At 51.7% G+C, this 22,745-nt stretch overlaps 1 long non-coding RNA gene across 1 annotated transcript; it reads left to right on the top strand.

Annotated features, from left to right (window-relative positions):
* Positions 1–11,837: 11,837 nt before the first annotated feature.
* Positions 11,838–21,927, top strand: LOC123577062. The gene is made up of 3 exons (XR_006701694.1): positions 11,838–12,000; positions 18,930–19,013; positions 21,419–21,927. It is a non-coding gene; the product is annotated as an uncharacterized LOC123577062 (long non-coding RNA).
* Positions 21,928–22,745: the final 818 nt, after the last annotated feature.

Here is a 22,745-nt window from a genome sequence, read left to right as displayed (position 1 = left end):
CTTATATACAGGACTGTAGTTGGGCATGGGGGTGGGGACTGAGGACCAGTGAGAGGACTGTATCTCTGAGCCCTGTAGGAGGCCTTGGTTTCCAGAATAGGGTGCTGGCCATGGGTCCAGATCTGAAGACGTAATGTCAAAGTGTTTTATTGGTGTGCTCAGGAGCACAGACTCTAGGGGGCCCCTGACTGGCTCAGTTGATAGAACATCTGACTCCTGATCTTAGGGTCATGAGTTCGAGTCCCCCATTGGGCACTCGAAGTTCCCCATTACTTAAAAGAAAAGAAAGAAAGAAAAGAGCACAGACTCTGGAACCTGATTCTACCACTATGTAGCAAGACCTTAGTTTCCTTGTCTGTAAAATGGTGGTAATAATTTTACATCATAGGATTATAAATTGAGGAGACAGAGCAAGTATAGTTTCTAGCTTCCTGGAAAGGAGGAGCACCAGATGCTACTCCTGAACTAGGGAGTACAGGAGGAGCAGGTGGGTTTGGGGTGGAGGACGCCCTATCCCATCTGGGATTCTTCATTCTAAGGACCCCGTGTAAGGCATCTTCCTGGAGCTGCTCAGCAGGCAGTTGGATGCTGGGTCCTAGGCTCCATAGAAAAATCTGTGCTGGATTTTCCATTTCATTTAGACTTTTTCTGATCCATTCTTTTAAGTTGAGGCCGTATGGGGCGCCTAGGTGGCTTAGTCGGTTAGGTGTCCAACTTTGGCTCAGGTCGTGATCTCACAGTTTGTGAGTTCAAGCCCCCGATCTCACAGTTTGTGCGTTCGAGCCCTGCATCGGGCTCTGTGCAGACAACTCAGAGCCTGGAGCCTGCTTCAGATTCTGTGTCTCCCTCTCTCTGCCCCTACCCTGCTCATACTCTGTCTCTCTCTCTAAAGTAAATACATATTTAAAAAAAACATTTAATTTAGGCTGTATGGGTCACAGCCTTCATGTATGGCTCACAGGTAGTGATGGAGTTGGGGCTACAACTCAGGCTCCTTTATCCCGAATCCTTCTGCTTCACCAGGCTCTACTCTCTTACTCCAAGAGTCAATCGCTTCTATGTATCAACTCTTCCTATTGTCAGATGCTATGCTGGAGCAGGTATCTGGATTCTCTTTTTTGGACCTCATGATCCTCTGAGATAGCTACTGTTACAGAGGAAGAAACAGGGGGAGGCCTCAGGAAATTAAGCGTGTTGCCCAGGGTTATGGAGTAAATGGCCAAGGGTCTGCCCAACTTCTGTGCCCATGCTCAGAAGTGTATGTGCTAGGGCAGAGCTGTCCAATAGAACTTTCTGTGATGACGGAATGCTTTTTTGCACTGCTCAATGGGGTAGCCACAAGCCACATAGGCAGATGAGGAACCAAATTTTTAATCTTATTCTATTTAACTTAATTAAAATTTTTCTAAAAATTAAAAAAAAAATGTTTATTATATTTTTGAGAGACAGAGCACGAGCGGGGCAGGGGCAGAGAGAGGTAGACACAGAATCCAAAGCGGGCTCCAGGCTCTGAACTGTCAGCAAAGAGCCTGATGTGGGACTTCAACTCACGGACTGCGAGATCATGACCCGAGCTGAAGTTGGACGCTTAACCGACTAAGCCACCTAGGAGTCCCATAACTTAATTTAAATTTAATAGCCACATGTGGGTGGTGGCCACCATGCTGGACAGCACTGTCCTGTTTCCTTCCAGAAGGTCAAGAAAGACCCAGAACTTCTCCTCATGCCTTGTTACAGTTGCATGGTTCATAGTTAGGGGCAGGATCATCTTGAACAAAACACGGTTTCTGCCACAGGCTACTGAGCTCCTCAAAATAGTAAGGCATTCTAGCCCTTGAGGGTTAAATAGATATTTCCTGCTGCCCACGGTGTTCGGAGGCACCAGATGGGAAAGTTGGATGGTGTGGGAGGTGTGAAGGCCCCTAGTGGCTTCTGGGACGGGGAAAGGAAATGCCCTTTTGTGGCATCCTGGAATGGCTGGCATCCCAAGCAACAGGCTGTTGCCTGGGAGACAAAGAGCACTGGAGACTCCCAGGGGCAGCCGGCCTGCAGAGGGACCACCCCTGGGGGAGAGTAGCTGGAAGCAAAGGGAGGGTTGAGGAGAGGACCAGAGCAGGCTGGATGGGGCATCGGGGGACAGCAGGCGAGGAGATGCTGGGACGGTGCCAGGGTTTGCCTGCTGCAGATGGCACTGCTGAGGGGGAGTGAGGGCTTGCAGCGGCTGTTGGCAGTGGGGTGGGGGTGCTGCACAGACAGTGGGGACTCGAACAGGCTTGGGCAGGAGTGGTACTCTCTTCTAAGTCCCTTGTCGATTTAGAAGACCCCTGGTGTAAGCCAACTGCCTGTACCCTGCAACTGTCAGCAACAGCCTCGTCAATTAGAGGCTGCGAAGAGGCTTGTTACCGTGTAAGCAGCACCTTCTGTGGCTGCAACAGTGCCTTCCTTCCCTTCCTTCCCCCCGGGCAGGACGATTTTCTAATTACATCTAGCCGGGAACGCCGAGTATGTTTCCCACTGCATTTCATTTCCGGGCCTGTTGAATGCAGAATTAATTTTTAATCACCCTGGAGGTGTTGAGTTTAATTACCCAGATTGAAAATGACAAGGAGAACAGGATTCAGAGGGTAACTTCTCCGGGTGCTTCTTGGGAATGGGGAGCATATGTATTTTCTGAAGGCTGTTGGGGGGCATGTCTTGGCCGTCCAGCAAGCCCACAGTAGACCCAGCTCTGCAGTAGGGGTGCAGTAGGGTTCGGGGTGAGAGGAAGTAGAAAATGTGATCACTGGAGAAGCCCAAGCACAAAACTCAGAAGTAGGACCCGGTCCTGGACCTTCTTTCCTCAAGTTCTCGGTGGTAGAAGGAAGGCTGTTCATCAACTCACGCAACCCAGTGCTCTTTATGCTATGTCACCATGTCTGTCCAAGTCCAGAAGCCAGTAGCAACTGAGAGTCGATATGGTTGCCCAGATGGCCCTTCCCCTTTCCTGTTTGGGCATGGGTAATCTTGCCTAGGGCACCTGCCCTAGGACCAGGTGCCATCCAATTTTCCTTACAGAGATTGGTGTAGGTGTGGGCATGTGATGCCATCTTGACCGATGAGTTGGGGGAAAAAGTGAAGGGGCAGGTTCTGGAAAAGGTGTTTTTTTGGTTCTCAAAATGAGACACACAAGAGATGCCCCCCTCTTCTACTAGGTATTGTATCTTGGTGTGAGGATTTAAAACCCGGAACTGGGCAGCCATTGTTTCACCATGAGGAGAGCCCCTCGAGAATGTGGCTGATATTCTGAGGGTGGCAGAGCCTGAAGAACCTGGGTTTTCGGTTATGCTCCTGAATGAGCCAAGACGGAACACCGTACCCAAGACCCTTTTGTTAGCTGAGGTAATAGAGTCTATGTGGCTGCGGTCATCGTGAGGAAGGTTTCCTGTTCCTTGTAGCTCAGGGCATTTTAAGGGAGACCTAGACACTCAACAAATACACTCAAGGGAGAGACACTCAACAAATACAAATTACGACTTGGATCCTGCTCTCAAGGGGCTACAGTTGAGTGGCAGACAACGTGGTATAGTAGGTGTGGTGAGCTGAGGGTGACCAAACTGGACCAGGAGTGTTCAGGGAGGGCTTCTTGGAGGAGGTGATGTTTAAAGGAAAGGAAGGTAGGCAGCAAAGGTGGTGGAAGGGGCATTTCAGGCCAAAGATCCCCACGAACAGAAGCAGGGCAACCCGCGATAGTCTGGGGTCTTCCAAGGACCCCGCTGGAACGACTCCGGGGGGCGTCTGGGCCAGCACACGGGGGGAGGCAAGGGAGACAACCAGGGCACTTGAACAAGCCTGAGAGTGAGCACCCCCTTCGATGTTATGTCCTAGGCATCTCATCTGGCCCTGGAGGTGATGGTGTTGGAGGAGAGGGCAAGGGACAGATCCCGGAGGGCTCCTAGCAACTCTGTCCTGGTGAGCCATCAGCAGCCTTTGAAGGGCTTCCTGGATTTTAGACTAATCTCCCTGGTCACAGTACAAAGGAGTGCTCAGCAGGAAATAAGGTGCAAGTGAGGCAGGTCAGCAATGAGACTTTTGGGGGGCCCAGAGAGATCAGGGGGCACTAGAAACGCGACACATCCAGCAGGCTGCAGCAGGGAGCACGGGGCAGGGGAGGTAGTGTCCACTCCTGGCTTTGGAGGCCTGTGGGGGTGGCCGGAAACAGCCAGCCAGGTATGGAGGTTGTGGTCTGCTGTTTACCAACAGCAGCGTGGTGGTTCCAGCTCAGGGTGGTGGGGAGCCACGTGGCGGGGAGCCACGGAGACTGAAAGGTGCCAAATTGAGTCCTGGAGGGTAGGGACCAGGTCTGCAGTGTTTTCTGTGTTCCTTACAGCTTGCGTGTCCACTCGTGGTCTTTGATCATCGCTCCTGACTTAGCCCCACCCCCACCCGCCTACGGACAGTGGGGAGGAGAGTCCACCAGACTGGAGGCTGCAGGAGGGCCGGGGTTCTGGCTCAGAGTCATGGTCGCTGAGGCTCACCATGCCAGGCATGGGGGCCAAGCCTTGCATGTTCATCCAGCCCCACTTTATCCTCACAACATCCCATGAAGTGGGATGTCGTATCTGAAGCTCTTTGGGTCTATTTAACAAAGATTGATTGAGGACCTTCTAGGTGCCCAAAGCTGGAGATACAGCATTAACTTAACAGACAAATATCCTTGCCTTCTTGAGGCTTTCGTTCTATTGATTGCAAGTGTCAGAAAACTATCTCAGACTGGCCTAGACAAACACCGGTAGGTTTCTATAACTAGGACAACACAGGGTAGATCTTAGGCAGAGTGGGAGCCAGGAGCTCAGGTGAAGTCTTTGACAATCTTCTCCTATGAGGGTCTCTCATTTCTGCCTCTTTTTTTTTTTTTTTTTTTTGCTTTTGCTTTATTCTCAGGCAGACTCTTCCCGTGCTGTGCTCACTCCTGCAGCTGGCAAGTGAGATCATTGCCAGGAGAACCGTAAGAATGGGGAAGAATGGAGAATAGTGGTTTTGGAGAAATCATGGCAGTGGAGGAAAAGAGAATAGAGCCCCCCCCACACACACACAGGAGGGGAAACTGAGGTTAAGAGATAGTAAATGACTTGCCCAAAAAGCAGTTAGTATACATCTGCATCCAGAATTTCAATTCAAGTCTCTTTGACTCCAGCACCTGAGCTCTGATCTCTGATTCTCTAGTGCCTCCTTCTTTCCCGGGCCTCTTTCCTGGGGCAGAGGCAGCGTGTGGCAGCAGAGAGAGGGGCTCTGGGGTCGGTCGAACCTGGGTTAAATCCTGGCTCTGCCATTATGTAAATAAACTCTCTGGGCCTCAGTTTCCACTTTTGTGAAATGGGTCTAATGATGCCTACCTCACAGGGTTATTGGGAGGATTACATGAATCCTTTTACAGGATGTAGAACTCCCTGGGAGAGAACCTAGCTCATGCTCAGTGAGAACTGAATGAAGAAAAAAATTTTTTAACGTTTTTTTATTTTTGAGAGAGAGAGAGAGAGAGAGACAGACAGACAGAGGGCAAGCAAGGCAGGCAGGGGTTTGCAGAGAGAGAGGGAGACACAGAATCCGAAGCAGGTTCCAAGCTTTGAGCTGTCAGCACAGAGCCCAATGCGGGCCTCGAACTCATGAACTGCAAGATCATGACCCAAGCCAAAGTCAGATGCTCAACTGACTGAGCCACCCAGGCGCCCCGAGAACTGAATGGATTTTTAAAAATAAATCATCCAGTGGGAGCTGAAAAGAGAATTTTTAATGGCTGAAAGGATGACATCTCTGAGCTTACATAGTCTTTGAGGCCACCTCAGTGGTTAGATACTTCCTGAATTTCCTCCATGCTGGGGCAGGCAGAAGGGAAACTCTGAGAAAAAGGGAGTCAGGGAGACGGGGGAGGGCTTCGCATCCAACCATGAGAATAAGACCCAATTTCCGGTCTGTCAGTGTCAAGGGAAACGGAAATCCTGCTCCAGGGCCGAAGGGAAGCCCCCGCCCCATCCCCACCAGGGATGTGCATTCACGTGGGGGAGGGAGGGAGGTGGGAGCTCCTCTGATCTCCTGTCTGGGTCCTCCCAAGAGGCCACTGGAAAGCCTTGGGAGTGTATAGGCTTGTGTCCCTGCAGAAGCCTTCTTGGCAACATCCTGATCCTGATGCCTGATCACATGCCTCCTCCCCCAGCCTTACCTTCACTGTGAGGTGAGGTCTCTGAGCAGAGAATGTTAGCGCGGAGGCGAAGAGGGTAGGCTCTCAAGTTTGGATGGTTTGGGTTCAAATCCTACTGTTCTTCCTGTGCAGCGACAATATGGCCTGGGGGTAATGCTATTACTTGCTGCTACTCCCATCATCCCCAAGTGGTGCCAGTAAACACACATACACACACCACATACCAAACGCACGCATCCTTCCCTGGAGTGACGGTGTGCCCAGCCCAGGCAATGGGTTCCGACTGGCCTGAGCCAAGGATGGGCAACCTATGACCCTAAGGCCAAATCTGACTGCCCCCTGGTTTTGTATGGCCCACAGGCTACAATGGTTTTTGATATCTGTTAAGTGGTTGAGAACAATCAAAAGAAAAATATTTTGTGACACCTGAAAGTTACATGATATTCGAGTGTCAGCGTCCGTGAAGTTGTGCTGGGGCGACAGCCTTACCCACGCTCTCTTGTGCCTGCTGCTTTCACGCCGCCAGGCAGAGCTGAGTAGTTGTAGCCGCGATTATGTGGCCCCCAAAGCCTAAAATATTTCCTCTCTGGCCCTTTGCAGAAATTGTTGCCGACCCCTGGTTTAAACCAATCATCATAATCCTGCTCCCTTTCTCCCCCGGCTTTCTTGAAGCCAGGAATGGCCCCATGTTCCAGTTCTTTCCTGAGTACTAAGCAGAAATCCGCTGGGGACGTTTGTTTAAAAGCATTGCTTTTCTGAGGGAAGGGGGTAGACATGGCTGGGACCTCCCCTTTTTCCTACTTTCCGTCTGAAGCGGGGGTGTGCTGTCTGGAGCCCACCCAGTCCTTTTCCTTCAGAGCTCATTTCCTGCCAAGCAACAGGAAACAGAGGGTCACGAGCCCAGTGGGGAGGGCTGGCTGGGGTCCAAGCCGAGGGGAGGTCCACCCTGGCCAACTGCCCAGGAGCATGGGCTGCTTCTCACCTAGACCAGGTTTGGGCCCAGAGGGGCTACCAGTCACCTGGGCTGGACAGAAGAAGGGTCAGCCCCCCAAGAACTTGTCCAGGTGTCCCACCGTCAGCGCGTGGAGGTGGATGATGGACCGGCGCTCCTCACTGTTGAACCTGGTGCTCAGTACTTCCCTGAGTCTGTTCCCCTCCACTCCTAGCTCCTCCACAGTGGCTGGAAGAGAGTTGGTAATTAAAAACAGAAAGATTGGATGGGTGAGTGGAGGGATGACGGGTGGAGGGAGTGAAGAAGGAAGGGAGAATATGGTTACCAAGAGGCTTCCGCACACATGAGCTGACAGCCCCCCCGTGAGGTCACAGGCTAGGTATTGTTATGCCGGGGTTTTTTTTAAGTTTATTTTATTTATTTTGAGAGAGAGAGAGGGAGAGAGAGAGAGCGTGCACACGCATGCGGGCGCAAGCACGAGCAGGGGAGGGGCAGAGAGAGGGAGAGAGAGAATCCCAAGCAGGCTCCGTACTCTGTGCAGAGCCCGACGGGGGGGCTCCATTTGACGAACCGCGAGATCATGACCTGAGCCAAAATCAAGAGCTGGACACAACCGACAGAGCCACCCAGGCGCCCCTTGCTATGCCCATTCAATAGAGGAAGAAACTGAGGCTCTGTGAGACTAATTGACTTTCCCACGATCATGAGAGTTAGGTGGAGCAGGGACCCCAACACCAAAGCTGGTCCAAATCTCTGAGCATGGGTCCCTCTTGCCTCATCTCGTTAGACATCAGCTCCAGGCCACGTTGGGACCTATATTCCGAGACACAGGCGAAGAACCTGCTGTCACCTCAACAAAGCATGAAAGGAACTTTCATGATGTGGGTCTGGGCAGCTGCCTCTTGTCCACATCCCCCAGTTCTGCTCTTGGGACCGCCAAGAACAAGTCACTTCCTAGTGGGTGCTCGGTACATATTTGCGGAATGAATGAGTTGCTTCTATCAGTGCAAATTCCTCAACAGAAAGTCATAGGCTGAAATCCCCGAAAGGCAGGTGAAATTGACATTGTGTTTGCTAGCTTAGCCCTGGATTGGAATGTGCAATCTGGTAGCAGAATGAGGTTTGTGCCATGCTCTACAAGCAAATAATAATCACTGCTGTGATCAGAGAAGAGCATTTATTTTTTTAAGTTTGTTTCTTTGAAGAGAGAGAGCACGTGCACAAGTGGGGGAGGGGCAGAGAGAGCAGGAGAAAGAGAGAATCCCAAGCAGGGGCCACACTGTCAGGGCGAGCCTGATGTGGGGCTCGAACTCACAAACCACAAGATCATGACCAGAGTTGAAGTCAGACGCTTAACTAAGCCACCCAGGCGTCCCCAGATAAGAACATTTAGCCTGTATGCTTGCTAATGTGCCACTCACTACACCACGTACGTGATGGAAATTGTCTCATTTAAGCGTCACAACAACCCAATGAGGTAGACATTATTGCTATCCTCGTTTTATGGTTGAGGAATCTGGAGCTCAGAGAAGTTGGATAACTTCACCAAGGTCACACAGCTAGTGGGTGGCATTGTCTGATTTTACCCCCGGGGCTTTCACCTAGGTGGAATAAGACAGGAACCGGCAGGGAAGACTGGGGTGGGATGGACCTACAGGACTGGCTCAGGGGGGGGGGACAAAGGCCCCCCCTGTAATCTGTAAGGAGGATGGCTGTGTCAGAGCCCTGACAGCAAAGAGATGCTCATGTAAGGGCAAGTGGGCGAGGCCTCGCACACCCACCAGCCTTGTGGTGCCAGCCGGTCTTTCCCTGTCCCGTTCCAGGCACGGCCCAAGCGTGATCACTCAGCCGACAGCACTGTTTGTGTGTGTTGAGGGTGGGAGCAGTGGGCTAGGAGGGGCTGGGCTGGGCTGCCGTGATTGTGACTCTCCCCCACATCAGCGTCTCCTGGACGTGCTGGTGATTCATTCACCCTTCCCGGTCAGCTGTGCCTCTGCCAGGGTGCGACTTGTAGTAAACAAGCCCCGTGCCATCGGGTGAGAGAGAGACGGGGAGGGCAGGTGGCTCAAAGGGCAGCCCTCGGTCTCCCACCAGACCCGAGAGTCTCCTCCTGGGCCTGACGAGCTCGGCCACCCCGAGCCCCTGCGTGAGGCCCACCCCCGCCCAGGGCAGGGAGCCTTTCCCTGCCCGTGAGCAAGGAGGCATGCTGCACAGCATCACTGCTGGCACTTCTGACCTCTTTTTCCTGGGCAGCACTAGGACCTCTGCTCCCTGGAGTGGCCCAGAGGTACAGCTACTCTACACTGGGCTCTGGGTCGTGATGGACACCCACTCTAGGCCTGGCAGGGACCAGTGGCTGACGTGGGGTGGGTGCTCACTCAGTGAAGGTTTGTTGCCTGGTGGAGTGATGGAACAGGCCCAGAACTCAGCGGCCAGACGAGAAACCAGAGAAGGCATATCCCTGCCTTCAAGGGACTTAACCCTTGACTCACGTGTAAGAACACCAGTAACAGAACGCTTAAGTGTTAAATTGCGAGCTCTCCCTGGGTGCTCTGAGAGTTTAAAATGGGAGCTGGGACCCTCCCCGGAGGACGTGGACTCATGATGGTCCAAGTGGGGAGCCTGGGGTGGGGTGTGAGTGTGGAGGGGGCTCAGGAAGAACCTGGTGAGAAATGCAGTGATCGTCTGAGCCTCTGGAGTGGGAAGGTCCTTAAATATTGGGTCTGACGCCAACAAGTTTCTAACGGTGCATGGCTAGAAGTTTACCCAGCGCCAGGAACCCGCTAAACATAGACACGTTCTTCTTACTTAATCCTCATACCAGCCTGTGGTGGAGGTGTCAGGATTGTTCCCATTTTTATAGTGAAGAAACGGGCTCTAACAGGATCAGTAAAATGCCTAAAGCTGCACAGATACGGAGGAGAGAAAGACCCGGACCGACGTTATCCAATATAGAGGCTGCCAGCTACGGGTGGCTGTTGAGCCCTTGAAATGAGGCTAATCTCAGTTGAGCTGTGCTCTAAGTGGAACATAACACACTAGATTGCAAAGACTTCCCACAAGACATAAAATCTAAAACATCTCATTAGTAGGGGCCCCTGGGGGGCTCAGTTGCGTAAGTGACCGACTCTTGATTTCAGCTCAGGTCATGATCTCTCGGGTCATAAGATGGAGTCCCGAGTCGGGTTCTGCGCTGACAGCTTGGAACTTGCTTGGGATTCTCTCTCTTCAACTTTCTCTGCCTTTTCCTCTGCTGGCACACACACGTGTGTGCTGTCTCTCTCTTTCTCTCTCTCAAAATAAATAAACATTTAACCCCCCCCCCCAAAAAAAAACCCAAAACATCTCATTAACAGCTCTTTTTAGGACTTACTGCCTATGGAAATGGTGTTTTGTATATATTGTATGAAATAAAACATGAAATTAATTTCATCTGTGGTCTTTCTTTTTTTGGTTGTTGCTGTTGTTGTTTTTTACTGTGGCTACTAGAAAATTTAAAATTATGTAGGTGGTGTGCATAATATTTCCAGGGGACAATACCCTGCCAAGTCAGCCCTGTTTGAGCACCTCTAGAGATGGTGTGTTCGTGTCCTAGGTTAGCCCTAACAAAGTGCCACCAACGCAGTGGCTTAAACAACAGAAATTCGTTGCCACAGTTCTGGGGGCTAGAAGCTTGAGGTCAAGATGTCAGCAGGGCAGATTCCTCCTGAGGCCGAAAGGGTCTCTGTTCCAGGCCTCTCTCCTGGCTTCCGGAGGTTTGCTGGCGATCCTTGAGTTCTTTAGCTTCTGCTACATCACCTCATCTCTGCCTCTATCTTCACGCGGCGTCCTCCTTATGTGTGTCTGCGTCCAAATGTCCCCTTTGTTTAAGGACAGCAGTCATACTGGATTAGGTGCCCACCCCAGTCTCCTATGACCGCATCTTAATAACTAACTACATCTGTAAAGATCCTTTTTCTTTCATTATTTTTAAATTTTTATTTATAATTGAGAGAGAGAGAGAGAGAAAGAGAGACAGAGACAGAGAAAGAGTGTGAGCAGGGGAGGGGCAAAGAGAGGGAGACACAGATTCTGAAGCAGGATCCTGGCTCGAGCTGTCAGGACAGAGCCTGATGTGGGCTCGAACTCATGATCCATGAGATCATGACCTGAGCTGAAGTTGGATGCTTAACCCACGGAGCCACCTGGCCCCCCCTGAAGATCCTTTTTCTAATTAAGGTCGCCCAAAGTGCTGGCAGTGAGGATTTCAGGAGATGATTTTGGGGGCACACAATTCAACCTATAACAGATGGGGCACTCTCTTCCTCTGCAATAGCTCATTCTGAATACGATCACCCTAACTGGTGCCAGCCTGTAGATCTGCTGAAGATTCCTTCTTCAAATCACTTGCAAATGCCCAGCCCAACCCTGGTGGCATCAGAAGCCAGGGACACACGCATTTCGTTCCTTGGAGCCCAGGTGAGATCGGCCCCACCCTGGGTGAGACTGTATCTGTTATGTAATGATAACAACTGGAGAGCAGGAAGGAGAAAACTGATAAAGGAGAGATTAAAAATAACCAAGGCACGGAGGTGGGGACGGGCTGCCCATATGACCTTTGCCCTTTGCAACGTTGATTTACAAACAGCAGAGCCAGGAGGTCACCCAGGTGTGTGTTGGCTATAAAAACCTCGGCACCTCTGCAGGTGACACAATTTTCTGCTCGTGGGGTTGTGTGGTGAGTCCTTCAGAGAGACAGGCAGCTGGGACGAGCCCAACTCCTTGCCACAGGTGTGACTTCGGAGAGTCTCAGAATTTATTGGAGCCTCTGTTTTCTTGTCTGCAGAACAGGAATGAGAAGGAAGACTTGTCCTACTCGCCTCGCTGGGTTATGGTGAGGGGCAATCTGAGAGACACAGCTTGGCTGGGGGGTGCAGGAAGGACCAGGATGGGCGCCAAGTCCTATCAGTGCCCCTCACGTGTTGTGTGTTGTCTCTTCGGGCGGGTGTCAGGTGCACGAGGGCTCTCGCCACTCAGAAGAGGTCTCTGCCTTCCCAGTGGAGCAGCGGCAGCAGCCCGGGAGCTTGGCAGAAATGCAGACTCGTAGGCCCCACGCCAGACCTTCTGCAGCAGAAATTGCATTTTAACAAGATCCCCAAAAGGGGTGCCTGGGTGCTCAGTGGGTTGAACCTACTTCAGCTCAGGTCATGATCTCATGGTTCATGGGTTCAAGCCCCGTGTCGGGCTTGGTGCTGACAGCTCAGAGCCTGGAGCCTGCTTCGGATTCTGTGACTCCCTCTTTCTGCCCCTCCCCTGCTCGCAGTCTGTCTCCCTGTCTCAAAAATAAATAAACATGAACAAAATTTTTTAAAACAAAATCCCCAAGAGATCCGTCTGCTCCTTGAAGTTTAAAAAGCCCTGCTTTGATAGACATTGTTTTTGTGTGGCCTGGGTCCATTCTCTCTTCTGGTAAAAGTGATCCTACTTTCTTTGGGAGAATCATGCCCCACTCCCCCTCTTCCCCAGTTGTAAATGCTTCCGTGGGGTTTATCTGCTTTCCAGATACTTGAGGGGGCACGAAAGCTAGTCCTGGCCAGTCAAAACCAATCCTGGGATTTTGCCTGAACTCTTGGCAAAGAGGAGCTCTCTGTGAAAGCCTTTATTCATCTGCAGGATGGAAACCTGGAGATGGGTGTCACCATCCTAGTCACCACTGTGGGGAATCTAAGAACGGAGGCCCCACAGAGAGGAGCAGGTGTGCATGGAGTGGGGGTGGGGGCTGGTGACGGAGAGGAAGATTCTTTTTTGTTTTTATTTTATTATTATTACAATTTTTTAATGTTTACTTTTGAGAGAGAGAGAGAGAGAGACAGAGTGTGAGCGGGCAAGGGGCAGAGAGAGAGGGAGACACAGAATCTGAAGCAGGATCCAAGCTCTGAGCTGACAGTGCAGAACCCGACGTGGGGCTCAAACTCACAAAGCGTGAGATCATGACCTGAGCGGAAATCAGACGCTTAACCGCTTAACCGACTGAGCCACCCAGGCTCATTATTATTATTATGTTTTTAATGTTTATTTATTTTTGAGAACATGAGCAGCAGAGGGGCAGATAGAGAAGGGGACAGAGGATCTGAAGCAGGCTCTGTACCGACAGCAGAGAGCCTGTTGAGGGGCGTGAACTCATGAACTGTGAGAACATGACCTGAGCCAAAGTTGGATGTGCAGCCGACTGAGCCACCCAGGTGCTCCAGAGAGGAAGATTCTTTTTTTTTTTTTAGTATGAAATTTATTGTCAGATTGGTTTCCATACAACACCCAGTGCTCATCCCAACAGGTGCCCTCCTCAATGCCCATCACCCACTTTCCCCTCCCTCCCACACCCCATCAACCCTCAGTTTATTCTCAGTTTTTAAGAGTCACTTATGAGAGGAAGATTCTTGATCACATCTTTTGAATCTCTAGCTTTGTTCAAAGCCAACTCAACTCCTCTTGGCTTTTCAGTCCATATAAGCCAACAAATTCCCTTTTACCTAAGCCAGTGTGTAATGGGTTGCTGACACTTAGAGCTTTCCTTTCCGTGGTGCTGTTGAGCTGAGGGCAAGGCAAGATTTGCATCCTTGTGGACTCCAGGGGAAGACAAGAAGAGCCATTATGATGGTGAGTGGGTAATGCCCCAATAGAGTGAGGCTCGTTGGGGGAGAGAAGTCAGGGAGGGCTCCCTGGAGAAGGTGGCACTTGAGCTGACTCTGAAGGACAATGGAGTTACCACGCGAGCAGTGCAGGTGAGAGTATTCCAGGCAGAGGGAAGCATATGAGCCAAGGCAGGGAGGCAGGAAGCAACGTGAAGGGCCCAGGGTCCTATAGACATTCTCAGGAAGCACAGGGCATGGGAGAGGCCGGGTGGCAAAGAAAGTGGACGACTTGGTGGGTGACAGTGATGCGAAGCTGGCACTCCATGGCCAGCCTCTTCCCTGTGTGGGCCCAAAGGAACTGACGGTGAAACGGACGGGCCAGGGCGTCTGGGGGAGCATCTTTTTACTGAATAAGGCTGATATCCAAGGTTGCCATTCCTGAGGGACAAATCATACCCATGCTGAGCTCCCTGCCCTTGGGAACTCTGGGGACACCCTGGCATGATGGGCAGGGGGTTAGCATCATAGCCAGAAGATCCAGGTTGGAATCTCACTTGTGCGATCACTAAGATTTGTGTGATCTTGGTGAGTCCCCTCGCTTTTCTGGTCCTCATCTGTAATGGGAGCTTCGAAATTCCTACCTCCAAAGGGCTGCAGTGAGAACTGGGGAGACAGTGGATAGAAAATCCCTTTAAATCTGCAAAACAGGGAAATCTGCAGCCTCCTGGTGGAGAGGAGATAGATCCCTGCAGGCTAAGGCCCTGGAGGTGAGGTATAGGGAAGCCTCCCTGGTTTCCTGGTATAGGACCCCCTGGTTTCCATGCCTTCCCAGCCCTACTCACGGCAATCTGGTCTCCAACAGAGGGGCCACGCCTCCAGGGTCTCCACCTGGCTCTACTTAGCCAATTCCGAAGCTGCCCTCAGGCCCCGCCTTCTGCTCTCAGGCCTGGGCTGGCACTCCCAGCCTGGGCTCTGGGTGGAAACCCAGCGTCCCTGAATCTCTGGAAAAAGGCCAGGGCTGGGGCTTCCCACCCTGAACCTCAAGGATGCCTAGAACCACAGATGCTACCAAGTACTTCCTGTGTGGGCCAGTTACCACCTGAACATGCACTCAAACGTACCGTGTTCCGCACAGTGTTCCCATTTTAAAGATGAAGAGTGGTGCAAAGAGATAAAGACACCTGCCCAAGGCACCACGGCTACCAAGTGGCAAGGCAAGGCCTAGAGCCTGGCTCCGTCCTGTGAGCCACAGGGTTGCCATGAAAATGTTCAACACTTTCAGCAAAACGGGGGGGAGGGAGGATTTCTTTTCTGGTTCCTTCCTGCCTCTCCCGTCTAGTCATCTCACCTTCCTTAGGCTTGAAGATCAGGGTGGAGGCAGCCCAGGGATGTGAAGACCTGTGCAGGGGGAAGTTGAGGGGATGTCTGACCAGGCAGGTGATGTCTTCAAAACCCAAAGGACTGGAGGTTTAACTGTGCGATGACGGATAGTAGGTGGTATTTTGGGCAAGGAGTCCAGCTTAAATGCTCCCCTCAAAGCATATCCAGGGAGCAGTGTCCTGCTCCTGGAGTCAGGCCTGCCATGCCTGCAGGCTTCTTGCTGAAAGCTCTGGGCTCCATCAACCTGGGGGACGGGCGATCAGCTTGGTATGGGATTGCCTGAGCATGTCCCTGCCTCCAGGCTGGAGGCCTCGGCAGAGAGGAATGGAGGGGTGGAGGACAGGAGCCGGGACCCAAGGCCACTTGTTGAGGAAAAGCCTTGCAACATTTTATAGGCTTGTAAATGGGGGGCAAACTCAGGGGAAATGAGTGGCCTTCAGGCACAAGCTGACTGTCAGGTTCAGGTATTCCTTTACCAAGCCAGGCCCAAACTGGGTTCCCACAGACAGTAACTAGCCCTGCGGGTTTCCTCAGGGCAGAAAGGGTTCCTGGGACACTGGCAGATCAGAGTGGGATGGTCACCTATTCCCTGAGGTTTCCAGGGCTCACCCTGGGGCTGGCAGTGGTTGTGGGGTGAGAAAGCAGGTGCAAGATCAGGATCAGAATCCCCCTGTTTCCAAGGAGGGTGGGAGCTAATTTCCTAGAAGCCCAGACCATCCTCACCCCTTCAGGGCTTGCCCTCGGAGGGCTGAGAGGGAGGGCAGGAGTGTGTCTGTGTGTGGCTACATGGGGATGGCTCCGTGTGTGTGTGTGTGTGTGTGTGTGTGGCCGAGTGTCTGACGTGAAGCTGTGAGTCACGGTCTGGGTCTGAAAATGTGGGTCAGGGCAGGCTCTGAAAGCGGTGGGTGTACTCGAGAGTGGGGGCTGGGAGTCAGCTCTGCATCTGCGAGGGGGAGCGTGCAGGTGTGGGTGGAAGTGAGAACGTGGGAGGTGTGAGTGGAGGATTATCTGTTGCCCCAGGGAGCAGTTTTGAGTGTGAACTCGAAGTGGCTTTGTCAGATGTGAGTGGTGAGCGTGTGTGAATAGGTGGGTTATCTGCGGGATGTGTGCATCCAGCGTGTATCGACGCCCTGTGGGTTGGGCAGGCAAGTCCCCACAGTGACGTGAAAGAAGCGTGTCACGCGCGGGCCCATTGAGCGGATGGGCAAAGCGTGTCCACTCGGGGTCAGGCCCTGCACGGAGTCAGGTGCTCACGACTGCCCCGAGGGCAGGAGTTCCCGTCCCAGGGCTCATTGTCCTCAGTTCATGCCCAGTCACTACTTGTTTAATGCCTCAGCCTGGGGGTGCTGAAGGTGCCACCCCTTAGGCCTTTTCAGAGCAAAGGAATCTGCAGAGGGCTTGGTAGCACACATCCCCTGAGTGGAGTTGCCACTTTTTTACAAGGAAGATTGCTGCCGAGATTTCCATCCCTGGCTTCCGGAGAGCGGCTTCCATCATGGATGTGTCCTCAAGCCTAGGACGGTGCCTTGCGGCAGCTGACTTCTCAGCATTGTTGTCATAAATCTGGGGAATATTAGATAATGGAGCCATATGGCTGAGAGGGCCTGTGCCTTTGTGTGAGGCTGGGAGGAAGCGAGGCAGGGGGAGGAGAGGGGAAGGAGCAGAGGTGAGGCTGGTGAATGGGAGAGGCTGGCCCAGAGGTGCTCTGGGCCCGGAGCGGGGGAGCAGAAGCCTGGGGTTGGGTGAAGGGTTGAGGGGTCCTGTATGCTCAATCAAGAAGCTGAAGTGGGAGAGGACAGGGGAGAGGGCTTCCTCTCCCACTCAAGTCCCTCTCAGGTGCTCTTACCTGTGTGGAGGTTGTAAGGCCAGAATTAAAAGGCCCCACTGGGTGACACAAGCTGCTGGGACCTTACCAGCCCCACCTCCTCCTAATTCCTCCATCATCGGTCAGAGACCCCAGCAGAGAATGGTCCCCACGCTCCTTGGCCATCCAGGAGGGCTGGCTCACACGGTGCGGGGGGGGGGGGGGGGGGGGGGGGGAGGGGGGGAAGGGAGTGCAGGCTGGGCCTTATCTGGATTCCAGCCACACCTCTTAAAAACAAAGGCCAACATGGCAGCCAGGACCACCTCCCCCAACAGTTGCTGGTTGCTGGGCGGAGCATTGCCCAATGACTTTCTCCTCCTGAGTTCCGTTGAGGGAAACAGTGAGGAAACAAATTTCCTCTCAATACACTGTGGATTGACTCCAGCTAGCTTCCCAGTGGCCCATAAAATAATAGTAACATTTATTGGGTACGTGTTTTGTGCCAAGTGCTATTAAGGAGCTCTTCAAGAGAAGCTATTAGCAGCTCCATTGCTAAGAACAGAGAGCGAAGGTGACTCTACTAAGCGCACACATACTAGGAAATCCTGGGGCCCAAACTGGAGCCCAGGAAGTTAATTAGCAGAGCATTTGCACTTCACCACCAGGCCACCCAGCTTCTCAAGAAAATGTAGGTTTGTGAAATGCAGGGAGGAGGGGACAGAGGAGCCTCTCAGGGGCCTGGGTGATTCATCCCAGGGAAGCTGAGCCACAGGGCAAGTGTTCCTGGGGAATTAGCTCCACCCCAGGGTGGGCTCCCTGAGCCGGCAGAGCCAGAATTTTGGAAGAGCTGTGTCCCGAGCGGATACCCCTCGAGGGAAGGAGCAAAGTCTTGGCTTAGCCTGAGGATACAAGTCAGGATGGATGAGCGAGGAAGGACCAGCGGCCTGAGGGTTCAGGGCCTGGGGTTGACCAGTGAGGGAGTACCCTGGAACAGCCGCCCTCTGCAGAGCTAAATCGGGCTGAGGTCCCTGTGGTCTGTCACTGGGGCACCAGTGTCGCTTGCTCTGTAGGCAAATCCGGCATTCTAACCAGCGGTGTGGGGCTATGCTAGAGAGCACGCTGTGGATGGGGGCCCTCGCAGGCTGTGGTCTCCAAGACCAGTCTTTGGAGGAAAAGCTGGCCAGACTCCTCATGATTTTCACAGCCGCGTGGTCCTCTGATGTGTGGACATCCCATGATGTCTTAGCCAATCCCACACTAGGACGTTTAGGTTGCCATCTGCTTTTACAAACAAGACACCTGTGGGTCTAGCTGGGGGATAAATTCCTGGAAGTAGTCACCAGGTCAGAGTACAAACTTTCATACATTTACAACATAAAGCCAACTGGCCCTCCATCAAGTTTGTACAGGCTACACCCCACCCTCTCGTGTTAGCACATTTCAGTCTTTCCCAAATGGACAGGGGAAGCCTGGTGTTTCAGAGCAGTTTTACTATCCGTTTCTCTTAACAGGAGATGGATGCACACCGTTTCTCTGTTTAAGACCCAATGGTGTTTTGTGCAGGATTTCCACTTGCCTCTTTAAGGAATTTTCTGGTTTAACCTGCCTAACCATTGGGTGAAAGCATTGTCATTGCACCTTTAAACTGGTTAATTAGAATTCTGGTTCCTTAAGGACCAGATGAGGACCTAAAAGATTTTAGTTTGTTGGGTTTTTAATTTTTTTTTACCTTTTTTTTTTTTTTTTTTGTAGAGAGATTGAGAGAAACAGTGCCTGGGAGAGGAGCAGAGAGATAGAGAGACACAGAGTCCAAAGCAGGCTCCAGGCTCTGAGCTGTCAGCACAGAGCTCGACGCGGGGCTCAAGACCTCAAACTGAGAGATCACGACCGGGACGGAAATTGGACGCTTAACCGACTAAGCCACCCGGGCGCCCCAGAATGTTGGGGTTTTAATGTGGAAACTGGGACATGGGGCAATCAGAACCACAAATGCTTTTATTCTTCCAGGTCACGCTTGCTTGTCTCACCCTGAGAGGAGAATCGGGGCCCATGTGACCCTCACAGCCTTGGCATCTCTGCACCTGCTGTGAGGTGAGCTGCCCCCAAGTTTGTTTTTTCAGCTGGTGATTGTTAAGGTGCCCCACGGACAGACAAGGAGAAAGGGCTCCAGGGTCTCTCGAAACGCTGCCCTCACCTACCCGCGTCTGCACGCATTTTCCAGCTGAGACAGAGGAGGGAGAGGACCCAGCCAGAGAGGATCCTCCCAGGACTGTGTTCTATGCCTCCAGGGTGGGTGTGCTGAAGCTGGAGTGGGGGGGGTTGCAGACTTGCCTGGCCCAGGGGAGAGAGGAAACATCTACCTACTAGCTCCTCTGGCCCCGGCCTGCTTGTCCACAAAATGGCAGCTTTGGGTAAGGCAGTTGAGACTTTCTGCTATAAAATGTGTCTATTCCGGCGTGCCTGGGTGGCTCAGTCGATTGGGCGGCCGACTCTTGATCTTGGCTCAGTTATGATCTCACAGTTCGAGGGATCCACCCCTGCATCAGGCTCCGGGCCGACAGCGCAGAACCTGCTTGCGATTCTCTCTCTCCCTCTCTCTCTGCCCCTTGCCTGCTCGTGCGCTCTCTCCCCTCTCTCTAAATAAATAAATAATTAAAATTTTTTTTCACAAAAAAAAAAAAAAAAAAAAAAATGTGTCTATTCCCCGACTGAGCACAGGTCCTTGAACTTGCTGCTCCCTCTGCCACAAACTTCTTCCTCCAGATCTTCACAGGCTTTTCATCATCGGGTCACAGCAGCCCAGTGGTCTCAGAGAAGATGCTCCGTGTGTCACCCCATCTTTCAGAATCGCCTGCTTACTGACTCGTTTCCATGTGTCTGGTCTGCTCCTGTGAAGGCAGGGGCCCTGTCTGTGTTGTTCATTTGGTCCCAGTGCCTGGTGGAGAGAAGACTGAAAAAATAAAGACTGGGGGGCCCCAGGGGGGCTGCCGGCGTGGGGAGGACTCAGGGGGGCGAGATTGGGATCCTTCAGGAGGGAGGCAGGCAGCAGCCTGATCAGAGGAAGGGACTTAGTGCTATAGCCTGGGAAGCCCGGCATTCAGCCTGTCAAAACCTCTGGGACCCAGGGAGCCCCTTATGAGAGCTAATAGCAGAGAAGTGCTTTTTAAAATGTGGGGTTTTTTGGTGTCCAGACAAAGTTTATAAATTTTAGTTCATAGTCTGGAGACAAGGAAGACATCCCCAACTCATCCTCCCTGCCCCCACCCGCCACAGCTCACCCAGAAGCGTAACATATATGAGCCCTGCTTTTCTCTCCCTTATCTCAGCCAGACAGCTCTTGGTGAGTTCTGTCCCTCTGTTGCCACTGACATGATCCATCAGTCATTGTTAGTGGGGTCACAGGAGGTGCATGAGGTCTTGAGGGCCATGCATATCAGACTTCCCTCCCACCCACTGTCGTGGGCTGGATATGGGCACAGCCACTCTGTACCCTTCCCTAAGCACCAAATTACTCCCCACGAGGCAGGCCAGGATCACTTCTCCCTCCTGCCTAAAGCCTCCACTGGCATGTTCATTGCAGTGTGGTGCAGAATAAGCAAGATCAGTCCAAAGTACATGTCCAACAATAGGGAGAGGGTTACACAAACCAGGAATCATCCAGACTAGGGTTTCTCAACCTCGGCACTACTGATTTCTTGTTGGGGGCTGTCCTGGGCCCTGTAGGATATTTAGAAGCATCCTGGTCTCCACCCACTAGATGCCAATAGCACTTTCCACCCAGGTGTAACAAACCAAAAATGTCTCTAGACGTTATAATCCACCCAGTTGAGAACCACACCCACTGGTCTATACGATGGAATTCTATGCAGCCGTTAAGAATGACTAATGATAGGGGCGCCTGGGTGGCGCAGTCGGTTAAGCGTCCGACTTCAGCCAGGTCACGATCTCGCGGTCCGGGAGTTCGAGCCCCGCGTCAGGCTCTGGGCTGATGGCTCAGAGCCTGGAGCCTGTTTCCGATTCTGTGTCTCCCTCTCTCTCTGCCCCTCCCCCGTTCATGCTCTGTCTCTCTCTGTCCCAAAATAAATAAACGTTGAAAAAAAAAATTAAAAAAAAAAAAAAAAAAAGAATGACTAATGATAGAAAAATTGCAACTACACTTATTGAGAGCACACTGTGTATCAGGCTCAGTTCTGAACTTGACATAACTTCTCTAATCCTCAGAGCATCCCCATTTCACATATGAGGAAACTGAGGCACAGAGAGTTTGATTAACTTTCGCAAGGTCACACAGCCAGTAAGATGTTCATGACATATTGCTAAGAGAAGAAAGGTAAGAACACAGTACAGTTCGTATAATTGCGTTTTTTTGTTTGTTTAAAAACGCAGGCATTACCACCACCCCCTCACATATATAAGTATCACAAAATATATGTTAGTCATCCTTCCTAGGTCATGAGATTGCAGATGAATTTTTTTTTACTTTTGCTTCCCTGCAGCTTCATGTTACATTATTGATGTGATGAGAAAAAAAACTGGCTGCCATCTCCGGTCCTACAGTCTTGGACGTGTGGTATCTTCAGCCCTGTTTCAAGCCCGGGTGACCAGGTAGGGACTCCCATGTGTTTGGGGTGTCTCTAAGCCTTGTCTAGAGTTGGAAGTTGGAGTAGACCCACAAGAGACCAATGGGGCACCTTCCCAGCAGCCTCTGGGAAACCCATACTTCCACCCCTTTCCAGAACGTGGAAGGGTGAGGACACTTGACCTAGTGATTGGCATCTAGAGAACATGAAGGTCCTCAGACCTGGCTGAGCTGCCCCCTTGAGACCTGCAGGAAGAAGGAAACTGCCCACAAGGCCCAGTATAGCAGGGTTGGGGCAGGAGCAAACAGCACCCGATTTTTTAAAAACAACTTTAAATAACATTTGATGTGATCATTTTATGAGGAAATGTTATAAATAGCATGTCTTATTGTTCCAAAAATACGTAAACGACTCTATATGTCCAAGGGGAGTTTTGAAATGTAAAATAATTATTATTTTTTATTTTTTAATTAAAAAAACTTTTAATGTCTATTTATTTTTGAGAAAGAGAGAGAGAGCACATGTGCGTGTGCAAGTGGGGGAGGGGCAGAGAGAGAGGGAGACAGAATTGGAAGCAGGCTCCAGGCTTCGAGCTGTCAGCACAGAGCCAGACGTGGGGCTCAAACTCATGAACCACGAGATCGTGACCTGAGCCGAAGTTGGACGCTTAACTGACTGAGCCATCCAGATGCCCCAAAACAATTATTTTTTAAGGCTAGAAAACAATAAGCCCCAATATTAACAGTAACAGGATAGAAGCTAACGTAGAAATGTGCTTTCAAACCAGAAAAACCGAGGTGAGCCCCACTCTGCTCACACTAGCCCTTCACTGATGGCTTAGTTCCTTCTGTCCTCAAACGGGGCTCGTGTCTACTGGAAGGGCTGGGGGCTGGAGGGGGTGCTGGCGGAGTCCAGGCACGGTTCCTGGCATGAGGTTCGCATTCAGTGTCAAGGAACCATTGTCACCACAGGGTGCCGGCCTTGTGGTTAGCTTTTAGCTTTTGTACTCTCGTCCGATTGCGAGAGGCATAGTATTTTTAGAATCTGAAAAAAACAAAAACAAAACAAAACAAAAAACCCTCCTGAAACCAAAGAAAGGCCGTGAGTGATAGGTGGGGAATTATTGCGGGGAGCAAAGGGCAGAGAGATACATGCTCTTTAGGAACCACGGCTCTGGGGCCTGGAATTTAAGTTTCAGTTAACAAGGCTGAGAGAGGCAGGTGGGCACGCCCACAGGTTTCCT

The sequence above is a fragment of the Leopardus geoffroyi genome, chromosome D2 (assembly GCF_018350155.1).
Source record: "Leopardus geoffroyi isolate Oge1 chromosome D2, O.geoffroyi_Oge1_pat1.0, whole genome shotgun sequence".
NCBI classification, from domain to species: domain Eukaryota; kingdom Metazoa; phylum Chordata; class Mammalia; order Carnivora; family Felidae; genus Leopardus; species Leopardus geoffroyi.
This window is presented reverse-complemented; position numbering and strand designations above follow the sequence as displayed.